Source organism: Miniopterus natalensis, chromosome 1, assembly GCF_054644295.1.
Source record: "Miniopterus natalensis isolate mMinNat1 chromosome 1, mMinNat1.hap1, whole genome shotgun sequence".
Taxonomy (NCBI): domain Eukaryota; kingdom Metazoa; phylum Chordata; class Mammalia; order Chiroptera; family Miniopteridae; genus Miniopterus; species Miniopterus natalensis.
This window is the reverse complement of record NC_142081.1, coordinates 190,617,142-190,641,195: the sequence shown is the minus strand read 5'-3', so window position 1 is coordinate 190,641,195 and position 24,054 is coordinate 190,617,142.

Genomic DNA, 24,054 nt, shown 5'->3' with positions numbered 1-24,054 from the left:
CGAATTTAAGTAGTAATGCTGCTGTGTGGGAGTCATCCGCTGCCTTTATTTCCTCTTTTAGGACCCTAGTTAGCATATTTATATGCTGAAAGGAATCTATGCTAGTAGCATCCCACATCTTTACGATAAATATGGCTGGAAGAATTAATCAAATAGGTAACGATTTAAATTACTTAAAAAAATAAAACAACAGAAAGCCAAGTATTAATTTCTTAAAAACTTGCTTAAATTTAACTAGATATAGTTCCTAAATTCTCAGCTACCTTAAAAAATACACCACAAATAATAGTAGGTGCATTATTTGTGAATAAGAGCATCTGAAGAAAAACAAATTACAAAGAAGTAACAGAAATAATAGCAGGACAACATGGAACTTTCCACTTTCCATTTTCAGCACACCGTGTCATCTGAGACACAGTGCAGAGAATTACAGACTATCTCACAGCAAACATTAAAAATTCATATCTGGATTAGTGTTATTTTATCACTTATAAATAATGTAAGTAAAAGTTTGGCAGTGTCCTGCGATTTGACATTGGTAAGGTACGGGCCCTTGCAACCAATGTTGTTTTTGTTTCTTTGGGATCGCTTTTGGTTTTTCTTCAAATAAAGCATTAACTTCTTCCTCTTACACAACAGGGCTGAAATCGTTCTGCAGCTGCGCACAGCGTGCACGCTGAGTTCGGGGTCCTGGCCCTTAGGACCCGCCTCCTCCCTACTGCTGCTCCCTGAAGCCAGGTCTCGGGACCACTGCCCGTGGCGCGGTCCCCCACCGCCGCTCAGTCCCCAGCTGCCTCTCACTGCCCCTGTGCCTCTCTCTAACCCATGTCGTCTTCTCTCTTCTCACAGCTTCTTGCCCTGACATCTCCCTCTTGTGGGACCACGGCCTTGTTTTCACAATTCTCAACTGGAAAGTGAGTGGGTTGGAGAATTGAGTGAAACTCCTTTGATTCGAATGTCTTCCTAAATGTAATAGCCCTCCTCCTTTTTCTGTTTTGGTGAACAATTAATCTTTTTTTAAAAATATATCTTTATTGATTTCAGAGAAGGATGAGGGAGAGGGAGAGGGAGAGGGAGAGGGAGAGGGAGAGGGAGAGGGAGAGGGAGAGGGATGAGGGATGAGGGACGAGGGACGAGGGACGAGGGACGAGGGACGAGGGACGAGGGAGAGGGAGAGGGATGAGGGAGAGGGATGAGGGATGAGGGAGAGGGATGAGGGATGAGGGATGAGGGAGAGGGAGAGGGAGAGGGAGAGGGAGAGGGAGAGGGAGAGGGAGAGGGAGAGGGAGAGGGATGAGGGATGAGGGACGAGGGACGAGGGACGAGGGACGAGGGACGAGGGACGAGGGAGAGGGAGAGGGATGAGGGAGAGGGATGAGGGATGAGGGAGAGGGATGAGGGATGAGGGATGAGGGAGAGGGAGAGGGATGAGGGATGAGGGATGAGGGAGAGGGATGAGGGATGAGGGAGAGGGACGAGGGACGAGGGAGAGGGAGAGGGAGAGGGATGAGGGATGAGGGAGAGGGATGAGGGATGAGGGATGAGGGAGAGGGATGAGGGATGAGGGATGAGGGATGAGGGATGAGGGAGAGGGAGAGGGATGAGGGAGAGGGATGAGGGATGAGGGATGAGGGATGAGGGAGAGGGACGAGGGACGAGGGAGAGGGATGAGGGATGAGGGAGAGGGAGAGGGAGAGGGAGAGGGATGAGGGATGAGGGATAGGGATAGGGACGAGGGAGAGGGACGAGGGACGAGGGACGAGGGACAAGGGAGTGGGAGAGGGAGAGGGAGAGGGAGAGGGAGAGGGAAGAGGGAAGAGGGAAGAGGGAAGAGGGAAGAGGGAAGAGGGAAGAGGGAAGAGGGAAGAGGGAAGAGGGATGAGGGATGAGGGATGAGGGGAGAGGGAGAGGGAGAGGGAGAGGGAGAGGGAGAGGGAGAGGGAGAGGGAGAGGGAGAGGGAGAGGGAGAGGGAAGAGGGAAGAGGGAAGAGGGAAGAGGGAAGAGGGAAGAGGGAAGAGGGAAGAGGGAAGAGGGAAGAGGGAAGAGGGATGAGGGATGAGGGATGAGGGATGAGGGAGAGGGAGAGGGAGAGGGAGAGGGAGAGGGAGAGGGGAGAGGGAGAGGGAGAGATAGAAACATCAGGGATGAGAGAGAGTCATTGATCAGCTGCCTCCTGCAGCTACTTAGAAAATGGCCCATAACATCTGCCTTCAGATCCAGAATGAGAAGACCCTTGTCCTGTCTTCCTCCAAACGGTGGTCATCCAACAGCATTCAATAATGTTCAGATTGATTGGCCGATTGATTAACATCTATCTCCCATCTTTTTTATCCAAGTGCCTTAACTCTGCTTAATAATAAATTCAATGGTACCCTCTGAATGGCCCAGGCATCCTTAGGGAAATGATGAAAAGGTAGGTGGGGAGGAAGACTGTTCAGTCTGTACTGGTGACGCTTTGCCAACTCCACCGACAATCCAGGGCTCCGGTATCTTAAAATAAGTGTGCTTTCTCTAATCTATGCCAAGCCCTTTCAGACTATCTCACTCCCTCCTCATAACTGTCCTATGTAACAGTCTATAATTTTCTCCATTTCACATACAAGCATTTACTATTTGCCTGGCATTTTAAACTGCAGATAAAAAATGACCCAGACAGACATAATCATGACCCATCCAGAATTTACATCCTCATAAAGAGGATAGACATTTAACTCTATTAACAAAATGATTTACTTAAAATTGTGATTCATACTTAAAGGAACAGTGTGGGATGCTATGAGGTCATATCTCAGGGAGATCTGGTTCTAGGAACCAGGCAAAAACAAGGATACGTATACTTGTTGGTCAGGGCTGGGATGGGTGGGGTAGGATGAAACACGGCCCATTCTAAGATACAGAAGAAGACCTGGCTTATGGGCAGTCAGAGAGAAGGGGGAGAGTGGGAGAGGTTAATGTGAGTGGGGCCAGTTGGGGCAGAACAATGCAGGCCCTGTAACTATATTAAATATTTTTGGCTGGATTCAAATATAGCAGAGAGCCACTGACATAGTTTAATCATGGAACTGACAGGCCTATATTTGTGTATATCCTGGCTGTAGTGTATAGATTGGATCTCTTTCTCTCTCTTACATTTAACTCTTTAAACTCTCTTGTGTGATATTTTGGTATAAAGCTATATGTAAAATATTTTTTTTAAGTTCATGCCTTACTTGTAAAATAGTGGAACAATGTGCCTTCCAGGACATTTTATTTTTAAGAGGTTATTTACAATCCTCAGGAAAAGACAGTAAATCTACTGACTATAAAAATAGGAATTTGAGAATAAGAATTGTTTTCCCTTTTGCCAAATTTTTATCATTTCAGAAATATTGATAAGACAGTAAGAGAATAGTGTGCCTTTAAAAGAAAGGTTCTAATTTACATAGAAACATAATTGGTCATGAGATCTTAAACTTCACTTTCTTCTAAACCTAAGTGTCAAAGTTTTTTGCTTGCTCTAAAAATCCACAAAGAGTAAATAGGTTTATATAACACAGAGAAGTTCTTAAAACTTTATCCTAGTCATAATTCAGTGTTATTTTAACTCATTTATAAATAAGTTCTAAGCAACACACTGCAGTGCGAAATATGAAAGTGAAAAAGACACATTTTCTGTCTTTTAGAGTTTGAAGGGCAAGAAAATTTTAAACCAAAAAAAGGGAGAGAGAAAGAAATAAACTGTGAATGCTCCTTGGGATGGAGAATGGCTTCCAATAGTCAAGTGAAAACACTTAGAATTCCTTTGAGATCAGGAACATATATTCCATCATAATTTTGTCCCATATGCCACAATGTTGGTATTAAAGCAATATTTAATCATTAATCCTTTATTTTTTTAAATAGCAACCATTTTTTTAAATGGTGGGAAAAGATCTGAAACTGATTTTTCAAATGCAAAAAAGTATCAATAATCTTTATCATTTTTGAAAATTCGGGTTCAAAAAATTAACACTAGGGGATTTGCTGATGGGTCATGCCGATGTCAGAGCGATAAATAATTAGAAAAATCTGAGGCATCTCCATTATTAAAGAAACGCAGTAGTGTGAATAGAAAACAGGAGCACCCTAGCCAACAAGGCCGAGGCGCCTGCTGTGCAGAGCTAGCTGGGTAGCGGCCCTTCCACCTGGCACAGGAGATAGCAGTAGCAACCCGTTAACCGGAGTGGACCTGGCCCCTGGCCCTAAAGCTGCCACGGCTTTTGTGCGGCGAGTCACACAGGCCATCAAGAGACTGAGAATGTGGCGCATTTGACTCACTAACTGTATTTTCATACTTTGAAGTCATTCTTCAAACTGTTCCGTAACTATACATTCCATGTGCTCACTTGTAAAAATGGCATCTAAAGTCTTGATTTCTGATCCCATGTTTAGCTTCCCAAAATACTGAAAATGCCGTTACTCTAGCAACCATCCACACCACAGTCGTGAGTCCTTTAGTGACAGGGGTGCGTTCTAAGAAACATGTCGTCAGGTGATTTTGACATTTGTGGACATCATGGAGTGGACTTACACACGCCTAAATGGTAAAGCCTACTGCACAACTAGGCTATATGGTCTGGCTTACTGCTCCTGGGCTACAAGCTTACCGAGCAACTGACTGCACAAAAGCAGATTAAATCAAGCGCAAGAGGAAATGCTGCAGTCGAGAGGCATGGTAAACACAGATGCACGAGGCTGCTGCCAGCTACCAGGACACACTGTTTTACGCCAACTTTCCCCTAATAAGTAGAAAGGCACACTCTAAAATAACCAAAAAAAAGTATAGCATAGTAAATACCTAAAGCAGTGACACAGTCATCTGTTATCATCGAGTACTATGTACCGTACATCATTGCACGTGCGATGCTTTCATGTGACAGGCAGCACAGGAGGTTTGTGTACCACAGACATGTGAGTAAACGCATTGTGACCTCATGATGGCTACAAGGTCACAAGGCCGTAGGAAATTTTCAGCTCCGTTATGGTCTCGTGGGACCAGCATCCTACTTGCGGCCTGTCTGAACAAAACATTGTTATGGGGCACATGACTGTATCCCAATATTGCTCTTCTCAGTGAAACTATACGTTTGTTCTGCCATGTTCCTGTTTTATATGTTGTCTGTTGCACGTACTTCTGATCACTTAGCAGATGCTTCATATTCATACCCACTTGAAAAACCCTGAGTTTTCTGTGCACCATTAAAAAGCCTGCATAAAAGCCATTTCATTGTCTGCATCATAGTGCTGCTTCTGAGCATACCACGATTAAGTAGCTTATTTCTCCAGCATTCAACAGTTAAGATATGTCTACACTTTTGCTATAAGTGATGCTGGGATGAAAATCATTTCTATTAAATTTTCATCTGCATTTCATGCTACTTTTAAGGTAGAATCCCAGAAGAGAGATTCAAAGATCAGGAATACGCTCAAGGTTACTGGAATATATCGTCAAGTGATTTCACCAGAAGTTATAAAAGTTTTCTGTTGAAATTGCTTATAATAAAGAGTATTTCAATGCTTGGGATAAAATTTAACATACAATGTGCTCTTTACTTTTGGGGTACCAGGTGGAGGTGCAGGAGGGGGTCTGCTAGGGGAGGACTATTTTATTACTGTCATAGTTTAAAATTGTAGGAACATGACAAAAGTAGAAAGCAGACCTGTTTTAGTTGGTTTTATTATTATTATTGAAATCTTAACGGACAATTCAACACCCCCTTATGCCTACATCTTCAGCAGGACACTGCTCTTAACTGTGTACATTAATATACACAAAGCAATAGAAATATATCAAATTGTTGACATGGACAACGTGCAGGTTATTTATTCAACAATGTTTATGGTGCACTTGTCATGTGCCCACACTCCATTAAGAGCTAGAGACAGAACGCTGAGCAAGGTTCATGCTTTTAAGCAGTAAAGTGGAGGCTGATACGAGGGATAATTTTTTATTCTCTCCTACATCATTACAATGCCCAAAATTGTAAAAATGAACAAATTACTTTTGTCATCAGTGATAAATATGTTTATTACTAAAAGTCAAAACTGGTAAAATGCAATCTAGTGGCAATCATGCTTTAATCCCATAAACTTGATCCAATACTCCATCAACAAACTTTTTATAAAAGGGACCCTTGCAAGGGCTCAGAGGGTGAAAGAATATAAAAAAACACAAATTGAAGAATGTGGGTTGACAAATCCTGGGAAGTTTCTATGTTCAAAATAATTCCCCCTCTTCCCCCTTTGCTTCCCTGAGCCCTCTGATCTGCCCAAAGACACCCCCCCAAAGAGCCTCATGGAATGCCTGGGACATAACGAACCCAGGTGCCTTACACACTTCATAGAACCACAACTGCAACAGGCTTTGGGGGACGTTACAACGTGTGCCTGGGTCATTGCTAAGACACCAGGAACATTACTTGAAACTCTTGAAATGCTTAGAGAGCATGTGCCTTCCCAGGAGCCTGGGCACAAGGGTGAGATGAAGGTTCTCCAGGAAATCTAAGCAAAGAGGGAAAACACTAGAAGAAACGATGACTGCTCAGGTGGTGGCATGAAGCTCTGGGGCTGAGTCCTCATGAACAGGGAGCACTCCCCTCACAGGCACAGGATACCATCAGGCATTAATTTCACAAATGCTTTCAGGGCACTCAGCTAAGTTATGGACAAAGAGAGAGACAGTGGGTCTACACAGGTGAGTTCAGTGGACAAACTTTGGCCCCATGGCCCTTATAGTTTAATAAAACCCAATACAACAAGGAAGCAAAGCAAAAATTACATATTTTCAAATCTGCTGTAATAAACAGGAACAGAGCGGTTGGCCTGAGATTGAACAAGGAACCCTATGCATGGTGAGATACGCGTCGGGAGCCTCTCTGGGAAGGTGACATTCCAGCTGAATCCAAGAGAAAGAGTCAGACGTTACAGAGTAAAAAGAAGAGACTTCAGGTCCAGGAAATGGCAGTTGAGGCATGGAAGGATTTGGGACAGGTTAGACTGGAAGAGACATAAAGAAGTAGGACTGCTAGGAATTCAGTCACATGTGGGAAGTCACCAGAGCTTCCTTTGGAGAGGGGAGACACAAAAAACTGTCGCAGGAAACTCATAACATCACTGCTGCAGTGCATCCTTGTAACACCTCAGGCACCAGAAATCGGGGCCAGGGATGCCAAACCTCCTCCCTATTACTTCATATAATGGCCAAGGAAAATGGCAGAGCGAGGTTACCATGCAAACCAGAGTGATCATTTCATTCAGGCCCTACTTTACCACCACGCTACTGGTGCTAGCACCTAATTCCCTCCAGGGAGGAAAGAAGCACAATTAGATTCAGTGATTCCGATCTCTGATCGTGTCACGACATGTGCCGTGTGTTTAGATGGGACAGAACTGCGGAATAATGGCTCATTTCCTCATTCCTTCTGAAGTCATCCGCCTCTCAACTTAAAAGAAGGTTGTTTTGATACAAGTAAGTAGGTCACAGGAGGATACTCAAGCTCCCCCTTTGGATAGACTTAGGTCTAGGAATAATAAAATAATAAATAGCTAAAATTCAAGTCCATCTTGAGCAAAAAGAAATGGTAATGAAATGTAACTGACCAGATGGAAAAATTGCCTTCGTTGCTGCACTAATTCTGCCGCCGCTAAGATTAGTATGGAAAGGACTGAATGCTGCCACTTCAGTATTAATTGGTCTTTCAAAGCTCAAACAGAAATGGCTATTTAGAATCAGTTTGGGAAGACTGCAGGCACAGATTTTTTAATCGTCCGACAAAAAGGGGAAAAAATGAGTGCTAAGAGGCTTAAGGACGTTATTAAACTCATTTATTATTCGTTTTTTAATATAGAGTAAATTATAGAAATCTTACCAAATCAACAGAGGGAAAGATAACAGGCCATAATGAAATATGCAATTTATTTTTTAAACGGGAAAAGAGCTATTGAATCATCAATGGCAGACCCATTAGGAAGTTATATAAATGTTTCTCTTTCAAGTAATATAAATTCCTTACCACCCTAATGTCTATGCCCCAACAGTTTTATTCATTATCATAAATTTCAGAAGTCTCATGCTTTCACAGTACATTTAAAAGAGAGATGTTTTATTTTCATTTTAACAATTAAACAATTTTATAGTCCGGTCTCTTCAACATATATTCTGCAGTTTGTTAAAGTAAATGTGACTCACTTAGTGGTTAACAAAATAGAGATTAAGTTTACTCTGAACTTGAAACTATCTTGTCATAAGAATTTTGCACCAACAGGGAGAAAAAAAATCTTAATCCCCTCCCTAGCTTTAGTTCTAACCAAGAGAACACACTCACACCCAAATAAGCCTTCGAGTTTTATTTTATTTTTAATATGTTTTGATTGATTTCAGAGAGAGGAAGGGAGAGGGAGAGAGAGATAGGAATGCCAGTGATGAGAGTTATTGATCGGCTGCCTCCTGCACGCCCCCTATTGGGGATCAAGCCCACAACCTGGGCAAGTGCCCTGACCAGGAATCAAACCGTGACCTGGTTCATGGGTGGATGCTCAACCTCTGAGCCACACCGGCTGGGCAAGCCTTTGGGCTTTAGAGTCACACATACATAGATTCAAATTCTTGCCTCTCCGTTAACCACAAGTATGTACTTGAATGAGTCATTAAACTATTTCTGGGCCTCAGCTTTCTACTCTGGAAAATGGACAAAATGAGACCCTAATAGAAACACTTACTATGTAACTGAACATAGTACCATGACTAGCATAAATTATATGTTCCATAAATATTAATTTTGCTTTCCTTAGAAGTCATTTGGCACACGCTTTCAAAATCTGGATCCCTGAACCTATGTCTCACCAAATATCTTTACAAAGACAAATAGTCTTAGTCCACTTGGGCTGTTATAATGAAATAGCACAGGCTGGGTGGCTTATAAACAGCAGGATTTATTTCTCATCCTTTTGGAGGCTGGGAGATCCGAGATCAGGGTGCCAGCATGGTCACGCAGGTGACTGGGTCGTGAGGACAGCGTTCTCATGAATGGGATTTGCTCTCTTAGAAAAGAGACCCCGGAGAACTCCTGCCCTTCCACCACGTGAGGACACAGTGAGAAGACAGCCGTCCATGACCCAGGGCGTGGACCTTCACCAGACACCGAAACTGCCAGCAACTTGAGCTTGGGCTTCCCAGCCTGCAGAACTGCGAGAAAGAAATGTCTGTTGTTTAAGCCACCCCCTCTATGGTAGTTTTGTTACAGAAGCCCGAACAGACTAAGACAGTACTGTTCTAATATTTTTGGAAAGTTAAAAGAATATTGCTAAAGATTGCACAATTGTGAAAATGGTTTTATATGATATTATTTTGTTGATAATGTATATTTTTAAAAAGCACACAAAAACTATAAAGAATAAACAAAGAATGGTTATCCATCTACCCCCAACTTAAGAAAACAAAACAAAACAAAAAAACAACCTTACATTGCTAAAGCATCTACATACCCTTCCTGATACTGTCTAAATGATGTTTACCAAGCCTGTGTGCCTCCTCTTACATTTAACAGTAATGTATCTATTCACAAACAATGAAATATTATTGTTTGGAATGTTACATCTTATGAAAAAGGCACACTTTTATGTATACTTCTAAAACTTTGTTTTCCTAATTCAATCTAATATTTTAAAATTTTATTTTAAAACTTTGATACCTGAAACTCTGGTTTCCTCCAATGTTTTTGGCCATTAAAGTTATTTCTCAGTTTTCATTATGATAAACAAAACCATCCTGAATGTTCTTCAACGGGTCTCTCGGGAACAATTTTGAGAGTAACCCCAGGGTTTTCACTTAGAAATGGACCTTCTTGGTTACGGGGAGTGTCTTCAGCTTTATCCGATGATACCGAGTTCTTTTGAAAGGAATACAACAATTTAATCTGTAAGTAGCACTTTTTAAGTGTTGCTGTTTCCCCAATCCTGCTTATACCAATATTTAAAATCCTGCTTACACCAATACTTGACATAAGCATGTTTTAAATATTTGCTGGTGTCATGCGTGTGAAGCAAGCCTTTCTCTTTGGTGTAATAAAGCTCTCCTTAGACACGATAATGATTTGAAATGTAACTCCATCACTGTCACAGTAGAAATAAGGGAATAAGTCTGTCGTGGTAGAAGCAAAGATAAAAATAATGAAAAAGAAAAGAAAATCCTTTCTGAAATGTAAACCTGGTTTAAATTGCATCTAGTATATGTCTGGAGGGTTGGCAAAAATACTGGATTAACAGTGTGTGGGTTTAGGTGTCATTTCAACTTCAGAGCAAAAGTTGTCTCGCCCATTAAACAGGCAGTTAAAATACACTTTCTGTGGCTCTTTCCTGCTCTAAAAGTTTTTCCTCATAATAAGAAATAAAAGGAATCCAAAGCAAGATGAGCAGGTCTCTTCCTTTAATGCCTTGTTTCTGCAGAATGGATGAAAACGCTCACCAACAGTCCTGTGTCCCTGCAGGGACTTTCTGCTGCATGCCCCATAATATCTCCATAAACTAGGTGCTAGTCCATGCTTCCCACATTCCCGGCCCCAGTGGCCCGGCCCCTTTCGCTCCCTCTTGTCACAGGGCTTCCTCATGCTGTTTCCTCCTATTTGGACGTGGCTAATGCTCACCCTCTTCAGGTTTCAGCTCACCTCTTTAAGGAGTCCATCCAGGGCACCCCAACATTCCCCTGCAATGTCTTCCAAGGCAACATACCTATCATTTTAGTACAGTCAAGTCTCCATCATTACGCAATAAATGAGAGTCAACATTCAATCATATACAATGTGGGATTGCCTTATATAAAGTTAGTGTAAAAAAACAGTACTTTGTAGTTTCTCCCTACAGCCACGGAATGCAGAAAAATAAACAGTGAAAGATACATAGTATACAATGGGCTGAACTGAGAGTCCCAGAAGGTCATGACATGGTCACATCCTAATCAGGCCCCTCCAAGCTACAAGAACTGAGCACTGAGAATGGAAAAAAAAAGACTGGGCCAAACATGGAAATCAACTGTTTATACCCAACTCCAAGTTATTCCTGAGTTTGTGTACTGTGGGCTGCATTTTCTTGAGTTTTATCCCACATAAACTCTAGTTTACATGAGATTGATGTCCATCTCCCTACCTGGACCATAAACTTCCTGAGGGCAGAATTCTGTATAATATAGGGTAAATGTTCAGTAATTATTTGTGAAAAGGAAATGGAAAAATGACCACAGAAGTACTTTATGACTGGGAAGGAAACAGAGATTAGGACACTACAGAAATGAAATCGTTTCTCATTAAATTGAGAATGAGCTCCCAAGTCCTTGCTGAGCCCTGTAAGGCACTGAACACTTCACCCCTCAACAGCCTCCTACCTCCCTAACCAGCCGTCCTCCAAATCAACTTCTCGCAGCTCCTGAGCCACACCAGCTTCTTCCCCTGCTAGACTTGTCTTCCTGCAGGTCTTTACTTCACTGGTCCCTTCTCATCTTTCCCACGTGGGCTTTAACATCATCATCTCCTGGGAGAAACTCCATCTGAACAGCCTGCCTATAGCCAGTCCCATCCCCCTTGCATCCAGTTACTTTCCGTTGTTTCTTTATTTTAGAGTCCCTATTCCAGGCTAAAAATGTGTTGTGCTTAATTTGCTTTGGGTTTATCCATGTACTGAGTGTTCGCTCTAGGGAAGCTGCAGGAAGGTGTACCTCACTGTATTCCCAGCCCCTACTATGACATCTATCCCAGAGCCATTACTCAATAAATATTTGCCGAATAAAGAAATGAAGGTGACTCTGCTCTGAAAACATACAGCAGGGAAACGGGGGAGCACAGAGCCTGTAGGGACTCAGAGGAACCGCAAGGTCCCACTCTGATATGACGCTTATACCCCGACTCATCCTACCCAGAGGAGGAGGTGAGGGTGAGATGTGGGGGTCCAGTCTTCTCTTCACACAGCAGAGCAGGCAGCTCTAGTCCTCAATATCAAGGCCCCTGTGTTGTCTGTAGAGTCTAAATGACATCCATTCAGCATCAAACTCAAACAAAAAAACAACTTTTAAAGAGCTGCATACATCAAAGTGTTTTATTTCAAGCAGCTTAAATGATTTCTCAGGCAAATCTGGAAGTCTTCAAGACCATCCAAAGATAAAGCCAAAGCAAACTGAATGCTTCTACAAATCAATTCCCTCTCATCACAGAATTAAATCTGTCTTGTTTAGGAGCAGTCTCTGTAGCCCCAGAGATTCCTCCAAAATTCATTCTAAAATTACACATTTTATTTCTAGAGACAACCATGATTGAGCTTGACATCTATAGACACCTGCTCTTCAGTGAAGCTGCAATTTGGGAAAAACCAAAGCCATAAGGAATTAAATGATGTAAGGGGGGCTTTTCATTACTCTTTAATCCACTCAGTCTGAGTTAAGAGGCAAATGAAAGTTGATTATTTGGCCAGTTTCAATACAGCTTCCATGTTTAATTTATGTTTCCTCAGAAGATTGTAAGAGGCACATGAACTATTATTACTTGAAGAGTTGAACTTGACTCGTTTTCTTAAGCTCATTCGTTAAGTGATTAGTGTTTTCAGAGAGCAGAAGCCTTTCATTTGCTATGATTCACTCTATCTCAGCCAATAAAAAGCCTTAATTAAAGACTAGCTAAAATCTGCTCTCCATTTTTTTAAAGAGCTATTCAGCATAAAAGTAAAAAGTAATCTTATTTATTGACTGTTTAGAGTTTTCCTGGTGCATGTAATGAGTTGACAGCCTCAACTAAAACTAAGAATGGCCTTTTTTTAAAAAAAAAAGAATCAGTTTGGATATCTTCGCATTGAAAGGACTTCTTTAAAAAAGTAGCTCAAAATATAGTTTGTGCTAAGGTGTTCATCTTTTTAAATTAAGATTTAAAATAAGGTAGGCTTATAAAAAGACAGCCAGCTCCTAACATCTATTGCAAACGCTTTGGTGCCTGTCAATTAAGCAAGATGCTAGTTTTCTGTAAGTAGGGTGGCATCTATTCATACAGTCTACAAAAAGTATTAAAGTCTTAAAAGAGACAAAGACAGCTGGTAATCAGATTCTCTCATTTTAACTGACTGCTACTTCTTAACATTTCTACTTGTGCAATAAAACCACCTGAGCTTTAAAGTAAACTGAGGGGATGGATAATTTTTATATGCATCTAGTTGAGTTTTCAAGATGTGCTTTCTACACATCTTCCTAAGTCCTTAAAGCCACTAAAAGTTCATATTCTCTCTCTCTCTCTCTCTCTCTCTCTCTCTCTCTCTCACACACACACACACACACACGCACACCTTGAGTCTGGGAAGTATAGCACACTGTACCTTCCAGAACCCCACCTAAACCATAAGCAATATTGGGGGCTCAGCATGTGGGGCTGGGTTCCATCTTTTAATTCAACCATTAGCATTGCCATGGTTCCCAGTTCAGTGACAGCCCCCCAGAAGCCCCAGGTGCAGAACAGGACTCATCATTGTCATTGCCTGCTTGACCCCAATGCTCTCTCTCCTTTCAGTTCTCGCTCTTCCACACTTTCCAGCTGCAGGTGCACTTTCCTCTGGCTAATTCTGCAACCTCTGCAAAGCACCGAACCCTCCCCCAAAGCTCCTGGACTGCAGAAAAACAAGGTGGTGACATTTCATTATCTCTTTTCCATCTAGCAACTGATCTGTGCTATAATCGTAATTACAACATACCTTTCAGTCTTGCTCACCTAGCACAACCCTGGCTTTTCAATGTGCAATGTTTGAGGATCTATAATGAATATTTGTCAATATGGGCTGAGTATTATTATGGACATTGAGGAAACACAAATGATTATGGCATTGCCCCTGCAGTTTATGTGTTTGCTATCTAGTTAGAGCAATGGGGAATCTGATGGATGTTTATGGTAATGAAGGAGATGCTTCCATTCATTCATTTATTCAGCAAATACTTGAGCACCTCCTATACACAACACTTAATTGGTTAGACAATGGTATGTGCTCATGGAGGTCACTATCTAGTGTAGGAAACCAACAATAAGCATACAGGTAAACATAATTTTAAAAGTCCACTGGGAAAAAGAGCTGTGAAGATAGAGCAGATGAATGAAGAGACTATACTGAGAAGATAAAAGCTCCATGGAAAGGGGCTCTGAGAAAGTGGGGGCAGGCTGACACTGGGGCACAGAAGCTGCTGGTCATGCCAAGACCAGCCATGTGCAGGCCAAAAGAGAAGCATGTGCAAGGGTCCTGAGGCTGACAGCAGCCTGGCATGGCCAAGGGTTGGAGGAAGTAGATAGTGACATGTAAGATGAGGTGGAGAGGTAGACAGGCATCCATGCAAAGATGGGTTTGGGGGGAAACTTGGATGTTACATAATGCATATATTATACCACATTGTATTATGTCATAATACATATATTCTTCATTACAGTTAGAAATACTGACCCTTTTAGGCTGTGACTACCTTTATAATTTCCCTCTGAATATCATGGAGGTGGTAGATCGGAGGAAACAGGCATGAAGTCCACACAGTTGTCCAAGAGATCACAATGGCTTGGACTATTCGCTCATTTAGCAAAAAATTATTTATTCCACCAGGCTTTGAACCAGGAATTTAGTACTGAAGAAAACAAGGTCCTTGCTATCAGAGAGTCATCGTTCTAGTAAGAGAGAGGAAAGATGATAAAAGTATAAAAAGAAAATTAAGGCAGCTGAAGGACTGGAGTGGTCAGGAGAGTTGATGAGGTCATGCTCAGAGCCAGGGTGACAGAGGCTCAGAGAGTGGCCTACACCAGTCTAGGGAGCGAGGGAGGGCTTCTCGAAAGAGGAAACAGTTGGGATAAAATGAAACATGAGTAGGAATCAGCCAAACAACATAAGCAGAGGGAGTGGGTGGGGGAATGGAGGAAAATGGATGGAGAAGGTTTAGGAATTAGATCCCCGGGGCTTGAGGGAAGGGATAAATGTAGAGACTGAAGGAAAATAGGACCAGAGCCAGCAGAGGTCAGGGCATGAAGCAGAGGCCGGTGCAAAGTTAACCACCTGGAACTTTATCCAAAACTTCTGGGAAGGGCTTTAAGCGGGGGAATGAATTAGAACCATCCTGCACTCGGCACTGTGGAAGACGTTTGGGAGGGAGGTCAGCCAGAGTGGTCCATTAGCAAACACTGGGCATGATCCAGGAGTAAGATGATGGTGGCTATGAAGCTGGCAACAAGGAAAAGTGTTGATCCAAATAGATCAAGGATGCAGAATGGACAGAACTGGATCACCACTTGGATGCATGCACAGAGGTGGGGCCAGGGAGACAAGTGGTCTGCCACATCATGATATGCAAAATCCTTTCAAGTCTGGCCTTATTGTACTCTCCGACCTCGCCTGCACCAGCATCCCCCACACTGGTATCACCAGCCTCCTTTCAGCCCTGGAACCTGCCAAGCTCCTTCCCAAATCATGGTCTCTTCCCCTGCCGACCCCTGCCCTGAATGCTCTCTCCCTGCGTCTTTGCTAGGCTGACCCTTCCCATTCACATCTCCACTCCCATGTCACCTGCCTTGAGAGGGCTTCCCCAGTCATCCTCAGGCAACCTTGACTCCACTGTTCATCATACTCTCAAATCTGCTTACTCTGAAATGACCCACGCCCTAATTTTCTCAGAGGGTTCTTCGTATGCACTTTTATTTACATGTTTGTGTACATAGGTGGGGTCCCCAGGGAGCTCCAGGACAGCAGGGGCCTCACCTTCCTTCTTCAGCACTGTCTCCAGCTCCTCGGGAGTGCTCGGTACATATATTTTGAATGAGTGACTGACTGAATGAAGAGTAGAGAAACTGGGTAACAATTACATACAGACCTTAAAGCTTAGCAGTAAAGTTGTCAAAAATAAAAGGATTTTGCCCTGGCCAGTGCGGCTCAGTTGGCTGAGCATTGTCCATGCAGCACCAAAGGGTCGCAGGTTTGATTCCTGGCTGGAGCACATGCCCAGATTGCACGTTCGATCCACAGTCCGGCACATACAGGAGGCAAATGATCAATGTTTCTCTCTCTCTTTCCCTCTCTCTTACATCCCCCTTCCTCTCTCTCTAAAATCAGTAAAAACATCCTCGGGTGAGCATTAAAAATAAATAAAAGGTCCTTGTTTGGGGAGACACAAGTAGAAAACAGGTTGAAGGAGATATATCTGAAAATAATGAACTGAAGAAAACAAACCCAGTTGAATTTTGATTTCTATTAAAATGCTGACTTTAGACCATTTTAGGCTGTGCAGACCATAAGGATGCTATTGCAAACGAATCCTCTTTGCCAAGGTAACACAAAGCATCTATATGCAATACATAAACAAATGAGCATGGCTCTGTGGCCGTAAAATTTTATTTACAAAAAAGGTCAAAATTAGCCAGAGAGGCACAGTTGCCAACCCCTGCATAATTGCCAATCTCTGTTTTAGATTAATCCAATAAAGGGAGGGTGACATATACTTGAAACATAAGAAATAGGAACAAGCCTTTACTGAGAATCTATTATGTGCCAGACCTTGTGCAAGGTGCTGGCATACAGGTCTCCTCCAGTCTTTTTAACAATTCGGGTAGATTAGGATTGTCACACCTATTTCACAACAACTCAGAGTTCAAAGAGGAGAAATTACTTGCTTAGGCCACACAGCGGAGGAGCCAGGATTTCCATCTGACTCTCCACCTCCTGTTTATCAGTTATTCTTTTACTGATTTTCTCCCTATAGCCACAAACTACTTTCCTATCCTTATTTGGAAAGAGATACAAACATTTGTACTCTGTACACACACACACACACACACACACACACTAATTTCAATTCCACAAACACTGAGTACACACTAACAGCGTGCCAGGCATTGTGAGAGGGGCAGTTTCCAAACTGATAGACCCCCTTTGTCTATAATTTGTCTACACTGTAGCTTGTTGATTTCAGAGGCTGAATTTCAAAGCCCACCATTGGGCAGCTCCCACGGCACATGCTATTTTATTTTGCCGGCGTTGCTAATGGTGCTTTCCCCACACTAATGACGCCTTTCCCGCGGTCTGTCTGCCCTCCGTGAACGACCGCAGGTGCGGACGCTGTTCTGTGGTGCGCAGGCCCGCCGCTGTGTGCCTCCCCGGAGCAGGTCCCCATGAGGCCGCCGCCCGCTGCACCGGCCGTGGTGCTATTCTGCAGGTTCCCAGCTGCTCCGCTTCCCCGACTCAGATGCTGTGACACTCTGGGTCCTGGAAGCATCGCTTCCATAGGTTTGGGTTAAACACCCTCCCATCCTCACAGGACCTACATAACGAGAGTGTGATGTCTGTGTTTTCGGATAGATTGAATAGTAAAGATGTGAATATATATACGACCTGAATCTAATTTTGTAAATATCTGCTTCTCCCCACCACGGTCCTGTGGGACGTCCAGTTTAGCCAATAAAAATCCCCCGAAATTCTTATCTGCTTATGGAAATTATATCTGAGGAAAATGCTACAATCACGCTTTTGTTTTCCAATTACTTTCTATGCAGTACCAGCGGTGTTGCAGAAAAATGAGGAAAAGGGGAAAGGTCCTGCTGTAAAGGCAATCTCAGACTGCTGTTTCCAGAAACCACTGCCTTATTTACTCGGCAGCCTTTACCCATCCAGTTTAGGATGTGGGTTCATTTAGCAGAGATTCTCAATGATTACATTTCCCTAACCGGTTACAAGTCAAACACAAACTATCAATACTTCACATCATCTGTGTATTGTCCATCAACATCTTATTCTACTTATATAAACCAAAAGCCACATGGAATATTTAGTCTTTTATTTTCAGAGTCACCAATTTGTAGCATTTAGCATGGACCACAGTGTTAGAAATCAAAGTGAATGCTTTCTTGGAAAAGCTTGGCTTTGAGAATCCACAGATAACAACCCAAGTGATATATTTGTTACCCAGCTTGTGTTGGCCAGAGTTCTGTCTCTAGCAGAGCTAGGACCAATCAAGAGTCAGATTTCCCTGCCTGTAATCAATATCAAAGCACTCCCCTCTGTTTCCTCTTCTGAGTCAAAAGTGTCAACTCAATATATTTAGTAGGAATGATTCCTTTTCCTGCATCCTAAATTATTCTTACATCATCTCCCCCTCCGCCTCTCTCTGCTATCATCTGAGGTCTCTGATATTTCTCAACTATATGGATGCAACAGTCTCTCTTCATATGGCTGTTTCCTTCAGGTTTGCTCCCATGGGGTCCATCCCCTACATGCCTACTGGAGTGATCAAACCATTAATGATGGTAATAGATACTATTTTTTGGTTCTTTTTATGCATTACTTATTGAAGTCAGACAGGCACACATACACATACACACACATGCACAAACCTGTATCACTCCTATTTTTCTTATGAGGAATCCAAGACTTAGTCAAGCTAAGGATTTGATCAAACCCATAGAGATATAGAGCTAAGATATAGAGCTAGGAGTCCAACCCAGGATTCCCTAACCCACACATGACCTGGTTTTGTCATTCCACTCAAAACTCCTATTCCATAGATGCACATCTGATTGGTATAGTTTCGGTCAGATGTCACCTGCATAGTAGGTCTTAAATCCATCTACTTCTCTCCATGGATATTCCAAACCCAATACATCTCCTGCCTAGGATACCACTCTAATTTAACTCATATCCCCGATTCTATTCATTCTCTCCACCTTACCACTCATGTCCAATAAATCAGCCAGTGGGTCCTTTTTAAAAAAATTATACCCAGTCACTTCTCTGCATAAACACCTCATAACAGTGTCCTATCACACTTAGAGTCAAATCCAAATGCCTTCTTCTAGAGTCCAAGGTCTTCTCTGCATGATCTGGCTCCCACCTACCTCTCTGACTCATCTCTAATCTCTCCACCTTACTCCCTACATTCCAATTTCCCTGCCCCCCTTCCTGACTTTTGTACAATCCCAGCTTCTTATGCTTTAGTCTTCACAAAAGGTGTATCTTCTAACTGGAAAGCTTTTCTCCAAGATAGTCACACAAATGACTACTTCTTATGATTCAGGCCTCTGATCATAGCTCACGTCTCCCAAGAAGCCTTCCCTGGCCAGTAAGCCCTAAGCAGCCATCCTATTACTGTCAGTACATGATGCTGTTTTCCTTCCTTCACAGCAAGCATTGCTATCTTATATTCTCTTGCCTATTTATTACCTGTCTTCCTCCAAAAAACCTATACTCCTTGAGATCAGGGACCTGGCCTGAGTCTCCTATTGCTGTGTTCATATTTCCTATACAGTCCATAGATTCTCAATAAATATTTGTTGAACTGGTGAATAAGTTTATTGATTCCTAGCACTAGGGAAACTCTTCCTAAAGTTCCATTCAGCTCCTCTGCCTTACAAAGGTATTTTCTGTTATATTCTTCAAGGTTTTAAGATTAATCAAGAAATACATTTTGGAGTCCATTCTCACTTTACTCAGTCAAGAAACATTTACTGTGCCAAGCATTTTGCTATACAAAGAAAAATGAGACAGCAGATCCATTATCTAGTGGTGTAAAATGACATGAAAATGAATAAGTGTAATATGAACTGAGATCACTCAAACTACTAAGAAATCTACTCTTGTTCCCTGGAGCAAAAGAGGTCAGAAGTGAAAAGAAACAAAATCAGTGATCAGTACAGGGGGAAGATCACATCTGCTATATACCAATGAGTCAGAGGTTGAGTTCCATAAGGTAAAAGAGAAAATACTGCATTGGTTTCATTTCTAAATCCCATATAATGGTGCCCCCCAACAAGACAATGACAGAAGGAGGGATTTCCGCATGTCATAGGCTATTACAACCTGAAAGTCAAGTTTTAAGGAATTCAAGTACCCTACTTCTAAATGTCTCACATGACTCAATCATGCGTAATTCCATTTTATCATCATGCAAGGTGAAGATTAAGTCGAACTGTAATGAAATAAATATTCTCCCAATTTCCCCCCTCTCATAGCTGCCACCCTTCTCCGTGCCAGTCTCCCTCCATCACCTCACCACCCCCATCACCACCCACCGCCTGTGGCCCATGATTTCCCATTACTCTCTGGTCTCTGATACAAAGGAAATCCTGTACCTCTACCAACAGACTGGCCTGTTCAGTGGCCTTCAGATACCCCTCACTCAATACTGCTTTGTCAATTCCCCTACCCGTTTGACATACCTTTCCCTCCTGCTTCTACTTTCTAAATGCTACCAATTCTCAAACTCGAAAAGCCCATCTCCTCCATGAAGCCTTCCTCTCCAGCCACCCTAGCCCACTGCGATGTCATACGTCTTTGATTACATTCAGCATTCACTGCCTTAAGCTGGCTGCTCGGCACTTTTTATGTAACACCTAGAATTACTATTTAACCTTTCATGTATCTGGGTCTTCAGAACTTCTTAACTAGGTCATTAAAATTTTTTAAACAATAGTTCTGTCTTCTGTTTCTTGACTCACCCACACCCATAGATAGCAATGGTGTTAACGGAGGAAATGGCTGGACCCCCATCTCTAGCATTTTGCCTGTAAGCAAACATTTATCCCCACAGGAGAGAGCCAGGCATAGGTTAAACTCATGATCATGTCCTTCACCAGTGAACTGCAGATTCTTCAATATAATTTAGGCCAACAGCTTTTGGTGTCAATGTGTCTTATATCAAGAAAATTCATAAGTATATGTTTTCTCTAAGTTAATCAGTTTGTCATGGCAAATAAAGAGAAAGAAACTCCACTAACTAAATAGATGTATATCTTCAAATGGTTTTTATAGGCCAGAAGCACAATTTCTATCTATTAATAATGTCTATACAATTTAGCCAAGCAGTCTTTTGATAAGGCCTCTGGATTAGAAAAAAAAGTTTTTCCTCTTTCTGCAGAAAACGGTCTGTTACCCTCTATATCAGTTTCATAAGAGTTAGGTGTGAACTCCACAAATTTAGACCTGGGGTAGATCACCTATAATTTCAAACAATTCCTCCACACTCACAATGCAAAGAGTTCCTCAGGATACTGCCCAGGGTCTCTATTCCTCCACCACTCTCCTCCCACCACTATTGCTTCTCTATAATCTAATTAAAATTAATCCTCACCTGAGGAGATGTTTTTATTAATTTTAAAGAGAGAAGACTGAGGAGAGAGAGAGAAAGAGAAACATCAACATGAGAGAGACACATCGATTGGTTGCCTCCCACATGTGCCCCGACAGGGGATTGAACCCAAAACCTTTTGGTGCAAAGGAAGATGCTTCAACCAACAGAGCCACCCTCCCAGGGCTATGTTTTGTTCTTTTTTACTGTATTTATTGGGGTGACATTGGTTATTAAAATTATATTGGCTTCAGGTGTACAATTCTATAGTACATCATCTATATATTGTATCAGGTTCACCACCTCAAGTCAAGTCTCCCTCCATCACCATTTATCGCCCTTATACAATTGTGGGATTACCACCACATGTAATTCCTTTTCCCCATCTTCTAGACCCTTCCTAACTCTTACTGCTCCTTCTAATTAAATGTTATTTCTTCAGGAAGAACCATCTGGAAGGACTTTATTTATTTCCCCTGATATAGTCTGTAATGAGAGTCATCAACTTCTTTGGTTATAATCATGAAAATAATTGGTTTTAATATCTAGAGGCCAGTTATATTTAAAGGCCTCATGATAAGAGAGACTGTGTCTGTCTTAGTGACTGCTACATACCAGCAAATTGCCTAGTGTCTCAGCACATAGTTCGTGCTCAAGAAATTTGTTGAATTAATAAATGAGAATAGGACCTTTGGAGCTAGAAAGCTTGGTTAGAGTCAATTTTTGCTTACTGTGACCTTGGGCAGATCAATTCAGCTCACTGATCCTCAATTTCCTAATCTTTATTTTTATTTATTTAATTATTATTATTATTTTAAATATCCTTATTGATTTCAGAGAGAGAAAGTGAGAAAGAGAGATAGAAACACCAATGATAAGAGAGTCATTGATCGGCTGCCTCCTGCATGCCTCCCACTGGGGACAGAGCTCTCAACCCAGGCATGTGCCCTGACTGGGAATCGAACCACGATCTCCTGGATCCTAGGTCAATGCTCAACCACTGAGCCATACCCGGCTGGACAATTTCCCAATCTTTAGAAAGGATACTATCACCAGCCACTACTAGGATATTTAAAGAGCCAGATGACATATGGTCAGCCAAAGAGATTATAAGGTGGAAAGGGTTTGTGTAAATTATTATGTTTGATTGAGTAGTCATAAAGGTTGTTGAGATATACAGTCAATATTTACGTGGTAATTGCTATGGCTAAGAGTTTACATGCATTATCTCATATAATTCTTACCTATATAATACTCCTAGGAGGCCCATATTATTATTAACTCACTTAACAGATGAGGAGAATGAAGTCCTGAAGTGATAAGTGATGAAACTGGGGTTCAAATGAAGGCAGTCTCACTCCAAGACCCGAGTATGACTAACAGACAAGCCTGCCTTCTATTACTGTATATTTCATCTCTATTTCCCAGAAGAAGAGAATTTACCTTTCACGGGAGATAAATTATATTTCTGCACAGGAATCCAGCTGGGGATGCTAATAAACCAGGTGGTTTTCTATTCAAATCATTGAGAGGAATGCAACACTTTTAGAACACCTGCCTCATCACTATGACCATTTATTGAACAACCAACGTGTGCCAGGCACCAGGATAAGCACTTTGCAGTTATCGATCCTAAACTCCATGTAATCCTCACAGCACTAGGTGTTAGTAGGGCTGGATTCCTTTCTGGAGCCTCCAGGAAAGAACCTGTTTGCCTTTCCAGCTGCTGGAGGCCAACCACCCACATTCCTTGGCCAATGGCTCCCTTCATCCATCTTCAAAGCAACAAGGTTGCATCTGTCTGATCATTCTTCATTAGTGACACCTTCATTAGTGATATCCCTCCAACCAGAGCCAGGAAAGGATCTCCACCTTTGATTACCCAGTAGGTGTTGGCTGTGTATCTCAAGTGAGGAGACTGTGCTCCCTCTTTCATCCAGGAGAATCACCCCATATTAAGGTCTTTAACTTAAACACATCTGCAAAATCCCTATTGCCACATAAAGTAACGGCCACAGCTTCCAGGGATTAAAACATTAACGTTTTGGGGAGCCCATTTTTCTGTCTACTACAAAGCAATGGATCTACTGGCCCACTCCTCATCTCCTAAAACTCTCTGGGAACAGGAGCAATACTCAGTAGCTCTCAAAGAGCAAGCACTGAATGGGACCACCCAAACACAGGGGAGGGGGCCTAGGAATTAGGAAGAAAGCAAGAGCAGGAGCACCCTGTATCCCAAATCCAGGCCTCAGTAACACCATACCCAGCTGGGAGCTAGGGCATCCCAGCAATATTTCAGGATAGTGTGCTTACAGTTGTATCGTTAGAGAATCTACCTTTTTATTTTCATGTTTAATATTCAACTCGCATGACCCTGTTTCTAACTAGCATCGCAAACCTATTAATCTTCTGTATAAATTTGGAAAATAGCTGTGAAGAGTAGAAAGAACAAAGGCTTTGGAGACAGGTGGACATGGACTTAAATCTGTCATCTCTGACACTTGCTGTGTGACCTGAAGCAGGCTGCTTAACTTTTCTGAGTTTCAATCCCCCTGTATCTGTAGAATGGAGATAATTCTACTTACAGAATGTGGAGGTGAGGATCTAACTTAGTTATAGGTATACACTCTAACACAGGGCCTGACATCTCTCAGGGCAAAACAAACATCAAGCCCTCTCCAATGTGGGCTGCAAGTCTAATAAACAGTATACTCATAGCAAGAGTAGGGTCTTCAGTTTTGGATTCTTTCTCTACTTGTCTGCTCAGCACCTGGAAGAATGCCTAGTCCAGAGCAGACATCCAATACATGTTAGTTGAACCATATTAAAGTTTTCCCTTTGGACGTAGTAAACAAAATTTCTCATTTGGATCAGTAATGAATTATACAGTCAGGGTGGCCTAAGAAGACCAAATTCCCTGAAACAGCCACTAAAGCCC